The following is a 15430-nucleotide window of genomic DNA, read 5'->3' as shown; positions in this document are numbered from 1 at the left end:
TGCACATAGTAAGTCATTAACAAAAGCTTAAAGAGCAGTGGCAAAAAAGGTCAGTGTTCCTGAAACTGCCAGTTCATGCATGTCCTCAGGACAAATTCTGAAATTATTTCTTGGCAGACAGCATCATCAAAAATGTTAGTTACAAAGGCTATTCTCACTTCCTCCAAGTCCTAACAGGTTAAAGTCCTATACCCTCCCCAGGTTGAAGGACATAATGGGGTATGAAAGTTCTAGATCTCCAACAGACACATGAAAAGATGCTCCACACCACTAATCATCAGGGAAATGCAAATTATCACCTCACACCAGTAAGAATGGCCAGCATCGAAAAGACTAAGAACAACAAATGCTGGCGAGGATGCAGAGAAAGGGGAACCCTCCTACACTGCTGGTGGGAATGTAAGCTAGTTCAACCATTGTGGAAAGCAGCATGGAGGTTCCTCAAAAAACTAAAAATAGAAATACCATTTGACCCAGGAATCCCACTCCTTGGAATTTACCCAAAGAATATAACTTCTCAGATTCAAAAAGATATGTGCACCCCTATGTTTATCACAGCACTTTTTACAACAGCCAAGATATGCAAGCAATCTAAGTGTCCATTAGTAGATGAATGGATAAAGAAGATGTGGTACATATACACAATGGAATACTATTCAGCCATAAGAAAGAAACAAATCCTACCGTTTGCAACACATGGATGGAGCTGGAGGACATTATGCTCAGTGAAATAAGCCAGGTGGAGAAAGACAAATGCCAAATGATTTCCCTCATTTATGGAGTATAACAACAAAGCGAAACTGAAGGAACAAAATAGCAGCAGACTCAGACTCCAAGAAAGAACTAGTGGTTACCAAAGGGAAGGGGTGGGGGAGGGCAGGTGGGGAGATGGGGGAAGGGGAAGGAGGGGTATTATGTTTAGTACACATGGTGTGGGGGGTCACGGGGAAACCAGTGTAGCACACACAGAGAAGGCAAATAGTGAATCTGTGGCATCTTGCTCTACTGATGGACAGTGACTGCATTGGGGTATGGGTGGGGACTTGATAATATGGGTAAATGTAGTAACCACACTGTTTCTTTTTTATTTTTTATTTCTTTATTTTTGAGAGGGCACCTCTCATATTTATTGATCAACTGGTTGTTTACAACAATAAAATTCTGTATAGGGGACTCAATGCACAATCCTTAATCAACCCCAAGCCTAACTCTCAACAGTCTCCAATCTTCTGAAGCATAACGAACAAGTTCTTACATGATGAATAAGTTCTTACATAGAACCACACTGTTTTTTCATGTGAAACCTTCATAAGAGTGTATATCAATAATACCTTAATAAAAAATTTTTAAAAAAAAGTTCTAGATCTCTGCCACATGACCACTCCCCTCCACGCCCTCTTGGCCACAGAGGCCACGTGCTTTCACAACCTGGCAGCTCACTCCCTCACTCCCTCAGAGCCCTCTCTCTGCCTAGCTCACCCTGACTGACTTAACCAGTGAATATGACCTCCACTGCGGTAACAGAGACAACAGCATGGAAACAGCCTGTTTGTGGGTCTCCCCTGGCTGATTCAGAGGCCCTTGGGGACATGGACCAATTGTCATTCATTTCTGAATCCTGTGGCCAGCTTGGTGCTCAGTACATAGTAGGTGCTCAGAAAATGTGTACTGAATGAATGGTAAGTCCATGCATACACATCGAGCACCGACTGATGTCTTGAGGAGAGCTGGAGTTCTGATGTGACAGTCTCATTTTTGAAAGTGTATCGGGAATGCCAGGTGAACAAGCTGGGTGTCTCCAGGGCAGGTCTCAGTGCCAAGCAGGACACCTGATACCAATGTGGCCAGTTGTGGGCACATTTGAAATGTGTACATTTCAAATTATGAGGTACAAGAAATCGTAAGTACATAAAATTGAAATGCTGGGCATCCTCCTACCCCAACACTCGAGGTTTTCTAACTTCAAAAGAGTAACATCCAGGCAAAAATATGCTCCAATGATTTGGGATTTAGGAGCCCTGAGAATGCATTCTCTACATTGGTTCCCATTGGAAAATCAATCAAATGATGCCAATTTTGCAACAAGCTCTTTGGGAACTTGCTCAGGAAATCCTGGCTGGCTGGAGGAATGCATAGCTGATTGGAACTACAGGAGGAAGGGTGGACGGCTGGTACATGGAGAGGGGTTGTGTGGATGGGCAGATGGGTAAGGTGGAGAGATATATTTACGGTAGGCAATCAAGGGATGGTGGGCGAAGCTGCCAAGCTCTAAAGTGAAAGCACTAATGAATAGAGCATCCAATATTCTCTCCCATTTGGCCTCCTCTCTCCCCCTGCAAATCCTTTAAGACCTGTTGTTATTCTGATGGGGGTCAGTTGATCGAACACCCCAAACCTAACTTGCAAAGGTTACCTGGCCAAAAAAAATCACCTCGGGGTTTTTCATTTTTCTTTGTGGAGAAAACATGGGATCCAAAGGTCACAACATAAGAAATTTTCCCAAGCAAGTACATGGAGACAAACAGGGATCTGTTTGAGACAGCCCCCGAAGAAACTCTTTGAGCCTGTTTCCTCATCTATGAAACGGGAATACTAGTTCTTGTTTCACCTGTTTTACGGCTGCTCTTTGGATAACGTGTAAAAATACATAGCACTTACACATACATAAACCATCAAAACGCAGAGCACCTTCCAGCTTCCAATTCTCAGAACAACTTGATGGGTATTATTGTTGCTGTTGTCATTATTTTACTCCCATTTTACAATTCAGTAAATTGTGGCTCACACAAGCTGGGTGCCTTGACTGTGCTCAAATCCAGGCCCGACAACCATACCTTTCCCGCTGCTCCACCTCCGAAACTGGATATAAATTCCATAAAGTGGAGGATGTTACAAGCATAATCCTAAAACCAGACACCTGGCTGTATCCCCGGAAGACGGAGCAACAGGCGATGTGTCAACTAACAATGCCAAATGTGCACAGTACCCACAAGGAAAAATACATGTGTGGTTTGAGTCCTGGGCGGTCAAAGCCAGGGGAGTCCTTCTAGTGAACCTCTGCGGACCAAGCTGCTGCCCTTCACTGAAATAACCAAGCAGTGGGCAAAGCTATTTTTATTTCTTGCAAACTGAACCCAAGCAAAATAGCTGCCAGTGCCAGAGCAACCAGGGCCCTGGCTACAATGAATGCAGGAAACTGCTGGGTCCCAACAAGTGCTGGGCAGCAGCCAAACAAGGGCTGGTGAGAGAGGGCATCATATACCTTTTCCCCAGCTCCCGCACCGACACACACCCACCTGGCAAGGTCTTAGAGGGGCCAAGGCACAGAATGTCAGCATTAAACCAGCAGTCCTGCTTCGCACTTGGATTTTTCATCCCACCAGGATGAACTTCCAGGTGCTTGCTGCCACTTACCGTCACTGCGGACACAGCCGTCGGCTCCATTCTCTTGTGGGCTGACAAGTGCCCACAGGGTGACTAAGGGAACCTGTCCCACAGAGTGTCACCTTTCAGCGGGAGGCTGGTTTCATGCATCAGGCCATGGGGGAGGAGTCTGGATGGGCCAGTGCTCCAACACGGGTGACTTTTCCTCTCCGTCAGCTGTGCAGCATGCCCTTATCTGTCACCTGCAAATATAAGCCACTCGTGAAGGTCCTTGCTCAGCCCTCCCCTGTACTTAACAGTCTGTCTGTGCTCTTGGACTTGTCAGTCCACAGGTTACCTCCCCCTGGCTTGCCACATTGCTGAACTCAGGCCCACTTTGCTGCTTGAGCAATCGCTCCTTGCCCAACTGTGCACCTTGAGAGCATGTTTTAAACACCCCCATAACCTCAACAACCTCTTGTTCCTACACGTTCACTGATCAGGGCACCTACCTGGAGGGGAGGGTAAGTCTCAGCAGAACCTAGCTTTGACCAAGTTGGGTATGATGGAAAGAGAAATTGTCAGGGCAAAGAATGGGTGGCCAAGGATGCTCCAGCTGGCAGGTGGATGGCACAATGTCCTTTTGCAAATTCAGGGATAATTAAGGTGACAGGAGCAAGCCCTATGAGGCTGCCAGGGTGTTCCACACTGACTGGTGTACACCTTAAAATGCAAGCAGCCCACGAGTGTGTCACAGGTCACAGCGTTTCCCAAAAACCACCTGCTTCAACCAGTCACCTAATGGGAGATACTTGGGGATTGGCAAATTCAGTGTCCTTGTTTTATAAATGAGCAGAGGCCAGAAGTCACATGTCACCACAGCCAAGGCCAGCACCATGCTCCTGACTCCAGGCCAGTATTTCTTCTATACTGAGGCATCATGCACAGCAGAAATCAACTAGCCCCACATTCTTTTCAAGTGGACTAGGAATGTTCTCTAGGATAGATTACATGTTGGGCACGAAAGAAGCCTCAAAAATTTTAAGAAAACTGAAACTGTATCAAGCATCTTTTCCAACCACAATGGTATGAAACTAGAAATGAATTACAAGAAAAAAAAAACTGGAAAAAAATCACACATGGAGGTGAAACAACATGTTATTAAACAATAAATAGGTCAACAGAGAAATCAAATAGGAAATAAAAAAATACCTTAGGACAAATGCAAACAGAAATACAACAGTTCAAAATCTTTGGGATGCAGCAAAAGCAGTTCCATGAGGGGAGTTTATAGTGATATAGGCCTGCCTCAAAAAATGAGAAAAATCTTAAACAGTCTAACATTGCACCTAAAGGAACTAGGAAAAGAAGAACAAACAAAGCCCAACGTTAGCAAAAGGACAGAAATAATCAAGGTCAGAGTGGAAATAAAAGAAATAGAGACTTAAAAAGAAATCAGAAAAGATCAATGAAACTAAGAGCTGCTTCTTTGAAAAGTTAAACAAAATGGATAAGCCATTAGCCAGACTCATCAAGAAAAAAAGAGAGGACTCAAATAAGTAAAATTAGAAATGAAAGAGAAGTTATGACACCACCGAAATATAAAGGATTATAAGAGAATTCTATGAAAAATTACATGTCAACAAATTAGATAACCTAGAAGAAATGGATGAATTCCTAGGAACATACAATCTTTCAAGACAAAAAAGGAAGAAATAGAAAGTCTGAACAGACCAATTATGAGTAATAAAATTGAATCACTAATCAAAAAATTCCTCCAAAACAAAGAACGAGGGGGCTTCACAGGTGAATTCTACCAAATACTTAAAAAGGAGTTTATACCTATCCTTCTCAAACTATTCCAAAAAATAGAAGATGGAATGCTTCCAAATTCATTCTGAGGCCAGCATTACCCTGATACCAAAACCAGACAAAGACACTAGAAAAAATACTGAAGACAAATATTCTTGGATGAACATAGATGCAAAAATCCCCCCAAAAATATTAGCAAAGTGAATTCAAAAACATATCAAAAGGGTCATTCACCATGATCAAGTGGGATTTATTCCAGGGATGCAAGGATGGTTCAGCATCTGTAAATCAATCAACATAATACGCCACATTAACAAAAGGAAGGATAAAAACCATATGATCATCTCAACAGATGCAGAAAAACATCCATTCATGATACTCAATGGTAAAAAGCTGAAAGCTTTTCCTCTAAGAAACAAGACTCCTAATAAAGCAGAGAGAGTGATTTTCTGTCATTAGTGGCTATTGAGTGTGCAATCTGTCAGAGCCACTACAATATGTTTTACATGCATGATCTCATCAAATTCTCCTGCAACCCTCCACAACAGGTACCACTTCTTACTCCCCTCGTATAGGTGAGGAAACAGGCTGTCACTCCCCAGGTCCATACTTTGGGGACCCATGTGGCCTCACTTGGAAGCCCATGCTCCTAATGCCTTCTTTCTCTATGTGCAGAATATCCCTCCAAGCCTTGAAAAAGATCTCAACTCAAGAGGCAGGTCCTGTCGAAGTGTACTGTTTGGTTTCTTAGAGCTGTGGGTTTGTTTTTAAAACTCTGTGTCCATTCCTAAGGAACTAAAATACATCCATGAAATAAATAACAAAACTACTTTATACATGGGGTCTTCTCCTGGGAAAGCTTTGGGAGAGGCAGGAGAGTTCTGCCCAAATAAAGAAAAAGCCTTTCAAATCAAGATCTAGCCACTAGAATCCTGGAATCAGGAAAAGCCACTTCTGGAAGGCAGTGCAGAAAGAACTCCTTCCAGGGGAAGGGATGGGTGGGAGGGAGAGATAATAGGAATCATCCACTCTGGGCCTTTCAAGGCTGGATAAGAGTTCACCAGCTTGCTAACAGGACATCTCCAGAAGAATTTACTTTTGGCGCCATGCAACCTTTGCTGGCAAAGGTGGGAATTCTGCTAGTTACTAAATCAGGAACAGCAATTAGCAAATTGGTTCTATTGTGAGGGATAATCATTTGTTTAATGTATTTGCACCTGAAGAAGATATGTGACAATCTTCAGGTGACAGTGGAGGAAAGTGTACCCTCCCTATAAACGTAAGACTGAGAAGGCTCCTGGGTAATCGAGAACCTCGTCTTCCCCTGTGATTGTGGCTGAAGGCACTGGTATGATGTCACAACTCCTTAGCCCAGAGGAGGAAAGGCTTGGGGACAGCCAGCCCTCACCTTTAAGACACTCTGCTCTTTGTACTCCCTAACCACCAATACTAAGGTGCCTTATACTAATAATCAGTAATGACACCACCTTCCATTGGCACCATGTAACAAGGCTGTTGCATTCAGGATCTCTTTTACTCTTCTCAGCAGTCCTACAAGGGACGGATCATCTTTGTTCCATTTCACAGATGGGGCATGAAAACCCAAAGCCCAAACAGGAGTGACTTGTCCAAAGTCACACAGCTTGGAGGTACATGGAATTCAACCCTGCTTGGCCTGACTCCAGAGCGTCGATTGGTAATAGGTGTTGAGCAAGCTGTTGATTGAATTGATTAATCGGCTACCCTCGTGGATGGGTAGAATCAGAAGTCTGGAAATGAGACCCAGAGTTGGCAGTTCTCAAACGTTTATTACATGCCAGAACACCTGGAGGTCTGGAGAATCCCAGCAAATACTGTTAGAATAAGCATAAATATCTCCATCTCTATGGTTTTGTGCCAAATCCCAAAAAACTTGATCCTAGAGTCAAGCAGGAGTGCAGCATGAGGGACTGCCCACCTGGGGACAACTTTAGGGAGGAACTTTTCAGTGAGAAAAGTCTGTGAATTTCAGCTTTCCCCCAGTCAGGAAACGGCTCAGGTTATCAGAAGTCCCAGGGGCCTCTGGGGGCACTGACCTAAAAAGGGGCATTTCCGGCGTGCCTGGCACACTGCAGGTGCTCAACTTCCTCCTGGAAGCCAGACCCATCTTTTGATGGGATTGACCTGCAGGCCCAGGCAAAGCTGGCCTAAAGGTGCCAGCCCTGCCCCTGTCTTAGAGAAATGTAAGAGGGGCCAGTCCCACAGCTTCAATGGAAAACTTGTTCCACTGTCTTAAAGGGCTTATCAGCTCATCTGTTCCACTAGCGTCCACTTGAGCCATCCCTGCAGAAACCGTTGAAGCTGACTGTCCAGCACAGCCTAGGACCTGGGCCACTGTCATCTTTGCAGATGGATGATTCCTGTCTTCCTCTGTTCCTTCTGGACCAGGAATTTGCCTTCTTCAACCATTCACTCATTCATCAGCGCGTATTCACTGAGCACGAGGCAGGCGTGGTTCTGGCTGCTGGAGACACAGCAAAGACAGGAATGCCCCTGCCTACACGGGGTTTACAAACTCACTGTGTGAGACAACAGACCAAGGGAAGGGCACAGCCAGGAAAATAGCCACCGAAGAGCCCCTGCTGTGCCACAAGAACACGTCACAGGGGACCCTGCCTTGGTCTCTTGAGGTGAGGGAAGGCTTTTTCAAAGCAGGATGTTTCTGCTGAGCTGGGAGGAAGTGTGACCTAGGGAAGGGGCAGGGGCCGGGAAGGTGGAGGAAGTATTGGAGGCAGATGGCGCAGGAGACATGAAGTCCAGAAACAAGAGGAGCCTGGCCCTCCTCAGTGCTGACGTGCACTGCCGCAGAAATCTTGAGGGGCAGGGAGAGGCTCTGAAGATGGCCCAGCCCTCAGGCCCCTTGCTGGAATCTCAGCATACAATCTGATCAAGTGTAAACCAGCCAGCCTCACCAATGGATCAGGTTTTATGCCCAAACCTAATCTAGGTAATTTTTGAGTTTGAAATGAAGACCCCTCGAGGCACCAGTTTATCGGTTGGAGTATGGAATCTGGAAGTGCTAGATTCAAGTTCTACTTCTGCCTTTTATTTCCTGTGTGACCTTGACCAACTTTCCTTACCTCTCTAAGCCTTGCTTTTTCACTTACTCAATGGGAACGACAAGAACACCTTCCTCATAGCTTTGGTGAGGTTTACATGAACTACAATAGCACAAATAATGAGTGTGCTAATAATTTACTGCACTCTCCGTGATATACCAGGCATTGTGCTAAGTGCTTTGACTTAAGATCAAGTTCAAGCCACTGTTATCTCTCACTTGAACGACTGCCCAAGCCTCCAGCCCCTTCTCCCGGCCTCACTTCCTCCAGTCCATTGTGCAAAGAGAAGCCAGGAGGATCTTGTAAAAAAAATTTCAAACTCCCTTGGTGTCCAGATTATGATTTCTTCTTTATTTCCCACTAAAAGAAACCAGGACTACTTGGAGAAATGGCTGATGCCAGGGCTAAGGCAGAAATGTACACAATGCTCTGATATAGTTCTTGTCCTACGGGAAAGCAAAGGACCCTTGAGGGACTTGCCCTGCTGAGGAGAAGATACTTGGGGCTGCAGTGATTGGAAATAGGTCAATTTTCAAAAATCAGGTCATAAGATTACTCAAAACAACCTCACTGACACTTTGGAAGATTGCTGTGACACTAGTCATTACTCTGAAAATTGACTAACAAAAAAGGATGTAATCAAGCATTTATCCTGCCTTTCTTATAGGAAGATGCTCTATTTCAGGGTCATCAAATGGTTGATGAAGGTCGTCTGGTAGAGAACAATGAAAGCTGATTAATAAGGTAGGATGATGGAAGTAGAAAACCGTATTTGCAATAATAATGATCTAGACTCTGATGATCACTGGCTTGTACAACTATTTGGTGAAAGATCAATGGGGAACCTTACAGAAGAGATGAGGCTGACATCCCCAGACTCACTGATGATTCAACATCACTGAAGTGGGATGCCTTGACATTATTTTCTTCTTGATGTGATGCAAGAGTGCGCACACAGCAACATCTTTGTAGTCTTGCCAAGGATATGGTCCTGAACTGACTCAAGCCTCTAAACCTTAGTACTTATTTTAAGGACAGATGAACATGTCAAATGACACTTGGAAGATGATCAGCCAGATCCAGAATGTGGAACATTCTCCACACACACACACGCGCAGTCTTTGAGCCCTGCACAACAGCTCGAGCCTGGGAACCTTACCCACTCCACAGTCCTGCCTTGGAGGATTCTGAAGGAAAGCGAGAAAGGTATGAAATGAAATTGTTCAGTGTTTCTTAAGTGGCTATGGGATACCAGCCCTGAAAGATGGTCCGCATCCCTGCCTGATCCCAAAGGCACATGTTGGAGAGGCTCACTGCAAGGAAGCACATTAAAGGCTCTGAGAAGTCCTGCCAGAAAGGTCTGGATTCCCCACAGGCAGCCCAATGTTTCCCAAATGGATTGGAACCAGAGTCCCTTTTTCCTTGCAAGCGTTATCATTCCAAACAGGAGGGCTCCAAAAGTTCCACTTCTTTGGGAATGCAGAAATAGGAGATCACAGCCTTTTTATAACAAAGTGGGGCAAACCTGTGAAAGGGGGTGCTCTAACAACCAGTTTTCTAGTTACTACTGGAGCCTGTGACCAATTTACTTCCAAATAGAAAGGTGAGTGTCCAGAACTCTTTCCTACCACTCTCACTCCTGGTCTAATTTGAAAAGGAGGTGCTTTAGTCCACAGGAGTGGCACAGAACCTCAGGCTAATGAAGAGTAGCTGTTTCCTGGGGTCCCAGCACAGGTAAGGGTGCGAGGTAGGCTGGGCGGCCCAGAGAGGACCACAGAGCAGCACCTCAGGCGTGAGGCTGACCTGGGTGGAGACTGTTATTCTACATCTGATAGACCTGAGCCTGTCATGAAATTCTCCGAACCCTGGTTTCCTGGTCTGTGGAACGGAGTATACAACACCCCCTCCTAAGATGGCCCTAGTGTGAATTAAACACCTGGTGCACGCCAATTGCTCAATGAGCCATACCTCGGGTCCCTGCTGTGCCCAGCCGGACTGTCCAGTGTAGAGCCCTGGAGATCCATGAAGTTAATGAATGCGGCTTCTCTTCCCAGAGAACCACTTCTACTCTTTGGTCATAAGTTTACCAATATAACAAACAAAGTGATCTATCAGAATAGAATGTGAAATCAGCATAGTTATCAGATAAAATGCAAGATTTCTTACTATGCTTCCAGGCTTCCTTCAGTACAGATGCGCTCCCCACTAAAAAATAAAGATACCAGGGTCGAAATTCAAAGGAAGTTTTGGGATAAGGATTCCCAAAGTTTCTACATAGACAATACGGAGAAAGCCTCCATTTCAAAAGATTAAAATATGTTTTCCCATAACGATCAAGTACGTCATGAAACATTAACTCTAATTTTTGTTCTAGATCTAAAGGTGATTAGCCAGGAAGGAGTTTACACTGTACCCACCAATAGAATTCCTTTGCATAAACATTAAAAGCCTCCCTAGAGCTGCTCAAGGAAAGTCATGAATTGGGGAAGTTTCTACCTTTGATCACATGATTTAGGCCTGGCTGGGTCTTTCCATTTAAAACCTGGATAAGTCAGTAAAGAAATCACGCCTTGTAAAGATCTCCTGAGACACTATTATAAGGAAAACACAATTTATAAAACAATGTCTATATCTTCCAGGTTCTACATGGAAAGCCTCACTTCCCAGGACTTCCCCTCACCTGGGCCAACTTACCTATGGTCACCCTACCTATGGAGAAGCCCATTTAATTTAATAACGACAGGCGTGGAGGGTAAAGCTTTGTACCAGGTGAGTGCACAGAATGAAAGGTCCTCCGGAAGCAAGGCCTGGGAATTTTTACACCCAACTGTGTGCTACCTGATTTTACTTTATAGTGCACTTTTTAAGAGTTACAGAAAATCTTATCTTTCTAGCAATACAGGACCACTACACATGCTTTATGCTCAGAGCCTCTTTTTTAAAAATGACCAACAGTTTGAGAGATTGGACATCTATGAGAAACAGAATACTCTTCCTTAAGACAGAAGCTTTGGGGACATAGTAAATCACAGAGCACTCTTGTAGGTAAACCTAAAACCCAAACCTACCATTTCATTTTGTAGAACTGATGAAAGACTTTGCAGAGATTCCCAGTAACATAACCATTTATAGAAGCGAAGAAAGGCCCTTCTCCTCTATAGTACATTTCAGGCAGGCCCTTCGGATCAGCTTCCCGCAAACCTAACAGAACTGTTTCATCCTTGGAAACCTTGCGTGCATACTTCTTCTGTACAGGGGCCGCTCTCACTGAGCACTGAAACCCTGCTCACGTGGACGCTGGCTTTATACCAAGTGACCCAAGGGAGGGCTGAACTCACCACTTCCCTCTCCACCTTTTCCCATGTCCTCTCCCTGTGTGCTCAGGGTTGTTTTCCAGGTTCCTTGTTTGCTGAGAGCCTGAGTCTAAGCCAGCTAGCTGCTCACTGCTGAGACTGTAAATGTCACTTTTAGATTAACTAGCCCCTGCTGTTTAAAAATATCCCGGAGCACTTAACCTTCAGGGTGCTGAAGAGCAGTAAAAACCCAGGCAAAGCGGAGAAGGCTCCTGCACCAAACCACTTGAAGGGGTTGCCATCCACGGCGTTCTGCTTTCCACCTTTCCTCCCCCTAACTGGCTTTATTTCAAAATTCTTAGATATCTAAGCCATGTGGGGTCTGAAGTCCAAGCTGTTGTAAGCAATACAAAGTCATTCAAACCCTCCTCTGGCCTGCTGAAAATTAACTGGATACAGGTTGTTGGTCATTTGGAAAATGGCTTCTGCAACAGTGCACGGTGAAAGCTTGAATGGGTTAGGTGATCACTATCAGAAGATCGCTGGCTTCTCTCCCCAGAAAAGATTTGGTAAAACCCTCTCCATGAAAAACACCCCTCAATGAAGTGTTTCCTATTTCTTGTGGCTTGGTGGGGAGGGGCGGGGAACAGCTCCATTCCCACGCAGGGTCAGCTGGCTCTCACTCTGGCTCGGCAGAGAAGATGGAAATCCAGCGTCTGCAGCAGTTACAGAATGTTCTGCCACGTGGGGAGGGCTGGAGGCATGTAGGACAAAGGTCACCTCCGGGTCCAAACCAGAGCGTGTAAAGCAGAGGCCACACAAAAGGGCATTGTTCTGACAGAAGGTAAGGGGAAAGAGCACTTTAGGGGCCCCAATTTCAGTAAACCAGAATGGCCCTCCCTAAATGGCACGTGGAAAAAAAACCCAAAATGCTGAATTTAGGCAAAACGATTAAACAGCAACTGTGACAACAGGTGCAGCCTTCACTCTGCCTGGAGCAACTTAATCTGTGGGCTTGTTTTCCAAGAAGGGAAAATTACCACATAGCAATTTCTTGAAATTTCTCCACTGGACATAGAAGCAGGAAGCACATTTCTTGCCTGCCCCCTGGGTCCTCTTAAAGCCCTGGGATCATCAGCCGTAACCTGGGAGAGCTTCACTTATTTTACAGCAGTTGAGGATGAAATACTGCAGTTCAAGGTCTTGGCACAATGCCCACATACCTTAGGTTCTTGATAATCAGAGCCCCCCAGATGGATGGTGCTTAGTGATCTGGCCAACGGTACTCTAGAGCAGCTCATGCGATCCTTGGAAAGAGGCACCTTTCAATAGATGTGCTTCCTGGGAGAGCTCTGTGACTCAAGGGAAATTTCTTTTATAAGCTCCATGGAAAATTCTTCCCAATGATGTCAAATAACAATGATTCGGGCAGCATCTATAGTGCTATAGGGTTTTGAAATCAGGTTGACATGGGTTTGACTCTTAGCTCTGTTACCTATGGCTTTGGGCAAATGACTGAGTCTGTCTCCTCATCCAACTACTTTACCATATGATTGAGAAAATTAAATAAAATGACATACATTGCGCTTCTAGTACAGTGGCATGCTCACAACTAGCACTTAATAACATCTTTCTAATGAAACTTCTTACTTTCACAGTCTAGGAAAACTCGCCTGCTCCCCAACCCCGACTCTCTGGCAGCTCAGCCCTCCCTTGACACTCTCTACAGCACAGGCATCTTCTAGAAGCCAAACGGAAGGCTTGAAACCAAAGCTATTCATAAACTTTTTGCACCAAACACAAGAACGTTAATAGAAAGATGTACTTCTTCAAACACATTAGATTCAGAAAATTATACTTATCAACTTAATCGACCAAATAAATAAATAAAGTTGACCACATGGCCCGAGGAAACTGGGCAGCTGGAAGGAAGCTGCTGGCCCTGCAAACTGGGTACTATGAAAATGCTGGCATCTCTTGCTCCCAAGGGCCAATTCAATCACAATTTCTGGGAGTGGGCCTGGCATCAGTATTTTTTCACTTCCTCTTGATGAGCTTGGGGTAAACTAACACCTTGATTGAAGCCTCCAAATCCCATTCCTCTCCATCACACCAAATACACTAATTGAGAGGGACACTCGGACACAGGAAATAAACAGCTGAGCAGCAAAGCATGCAAATTACTGATCTCCTGGTTCTGCCCACTCATCACTGTTTCTATTTCCAAACGCACTTCAAAAATTTGAGAACCGGGTACAACTCAAGAGAACCCACAAGGTAACTTTAGGGTGTGAGACCCAGATTAAAAGTGTCAGAAGGACTCTTTAAGTAGGAAAAGAGGCTGTCTGCAGCAGGCACATGTTCTGATCTTTCCTCAGCTTGAGTCCCCATCAGTCAACACACCACGACCCTCTTAGGTTGCCCAGAGCCCCGTACCTGTTTTTCCTTGTACATCTGGAAGGTGTGACAAGGACGCAAGGCACTGCCACACATGCACACACCGAAGCTGGCTTCTCTGATCCAAAACCATTTAAAGCATCACTACACTTCTAAGGTCCAATATATTAAAAAAGGAATATTCAGGTTAATTCTTCATTTATGGGAACTCAAAAAACCAGGAGCAAACCAAAACAAAGAGTACATTTTTAAAAGGGAGGGAATGGATTATCTAATAATGGATGTACTAACAGCATGCTAAAGTCTAAAAAAAAAAAATCCCCATCTCCTGACCTTGCCCCTGCTGGACTCACCTCACTGATAATGACTTTCACACGCTAATTTTACAACTTGGGGTTCCTAGGACAGGACATTTTGTGTAACTGACTTCCTTGTTTCCAAATGCCCTCGAGCAGAAACTCTTCTCCTCACCTGAGCAGGGAGCAGACAGGAATCCTCTTTGCCCAGGTTCTCACATGCTCCCAGGGCAAGCCACACAGTCCTGCCCAGAGTAAGAGGGACCCACAGATGGCTGTCCTTGGGGACACCTGAGGGGGAGCTTCTGGAACAGGTCCACAAATTATGGTCCGTATGGCCTCCTTTCCCATGGGTCTCGAACTCAGAGTGGTTTTCACATTAAGTGTTTGAAGAAAAAAAAAAAATCAAGATTTCATGCCATGAAAAATGTATGAAGTTTCAATTTCAGTGTCCATAAATTTTATCAGAACCTGTTCAATTACATTTTGCACATGGTTGCTTTCTCTACAATGCAGAGTTGAGCAGTTCCCAGAAACAGGATGGGGGCAAAGCCTAAAATATTTACTATCAGACCCCATTACAGAGCAAGTACACCAACTCCTGACCTAAAAGGCCAAGACTGCCTTTTATTCATTTTGCACACCCAGTGCTGTAATCATAGCAAAACTGAAAACATGTGAAAAAAATTACAAATACATACCTAAAAAAAAAGTTTATCAGAAAGAGCCTTTTTTCTTAAAAATCAGTGATTGAATTTGTATTCCTTTTGTATTTGGTGGGGGAGGTTGTTCATGGACCATTTAACTTTGATCTGTCCTGTTTAAAGCATCAGTATACTTCTAGAGTTCAATATATTAAAAATATGTAGTCGGTTTGCTTTTTGACTTGTGGTAACTCTTAAGCTCACTGCTTGCTTCCTACTTAGTCCTGCCTTGGGAGAAATGTCTAAACATAACTGAGGGAAATAGCATCGCCTGATTTCTCCCTCGGATAACGGAGTCCATTGTAATATTTGGCGGTGGGGGGCGGAACCCCGAAGTTACCAGAGGGCAAACTGAGAAGCCATCTTTTTTCTGCATCCTCCTTCTTAAAAGCCTGCTTCTGATGCCACTTGGTAAACCCTTCTTTTCAAACATAAGAAAACCGAGGCCAGGAAGGGAAGCAATATCC

General features: G+C 44.6%; 1 protein-coding gene across 2 annotated transcripts in view; it reads right to left on the bottom strand.

Annotated features, from left to right (window-relative positions):
* Positions 1-11547, bottom strand: part of ACACB (acetyl-CoA carboxylase beta) — a 98241-nt gene extending 86694 nt beyond the window's left edge. The window contains exons 1-2 of one of the 2 annotated variants that reach the window (XM_017664895.3): positions 11342-11547; positions 3415-3626 (exon numbers count right to left, since the gene is read on the bottom strand). The gene's annotated coding sequence lies outside the window, so the exon portion shown is untranslated. The remainder of the gene's footprint in view (positions 1-3414; positions 3627-11341) is intronic. The other variant, XM_017664893.3, reaches the window with a different exon arrangement.
* Between the last annotated feature and the right edge of the window lie 3883 nt (positions 11548-15430).

This window comes from Manis javanica, chromosome 15 (genome assembly GCF_040802235.1).
Source record: "Manis javanica isolate MJ-LG chromosome 15, MJ_LKY, whole genome shotgun sequence".
In the NCBI taxonomy this organism is placed as follows: Eukaryota; Metazoa; Chordata; class Mammalia; order Pholidota; family Manidae; genus Manis; species Manis javanica.
This window is presented reverse-complemented; position numbering and strand designations above follow the sequence as displayed.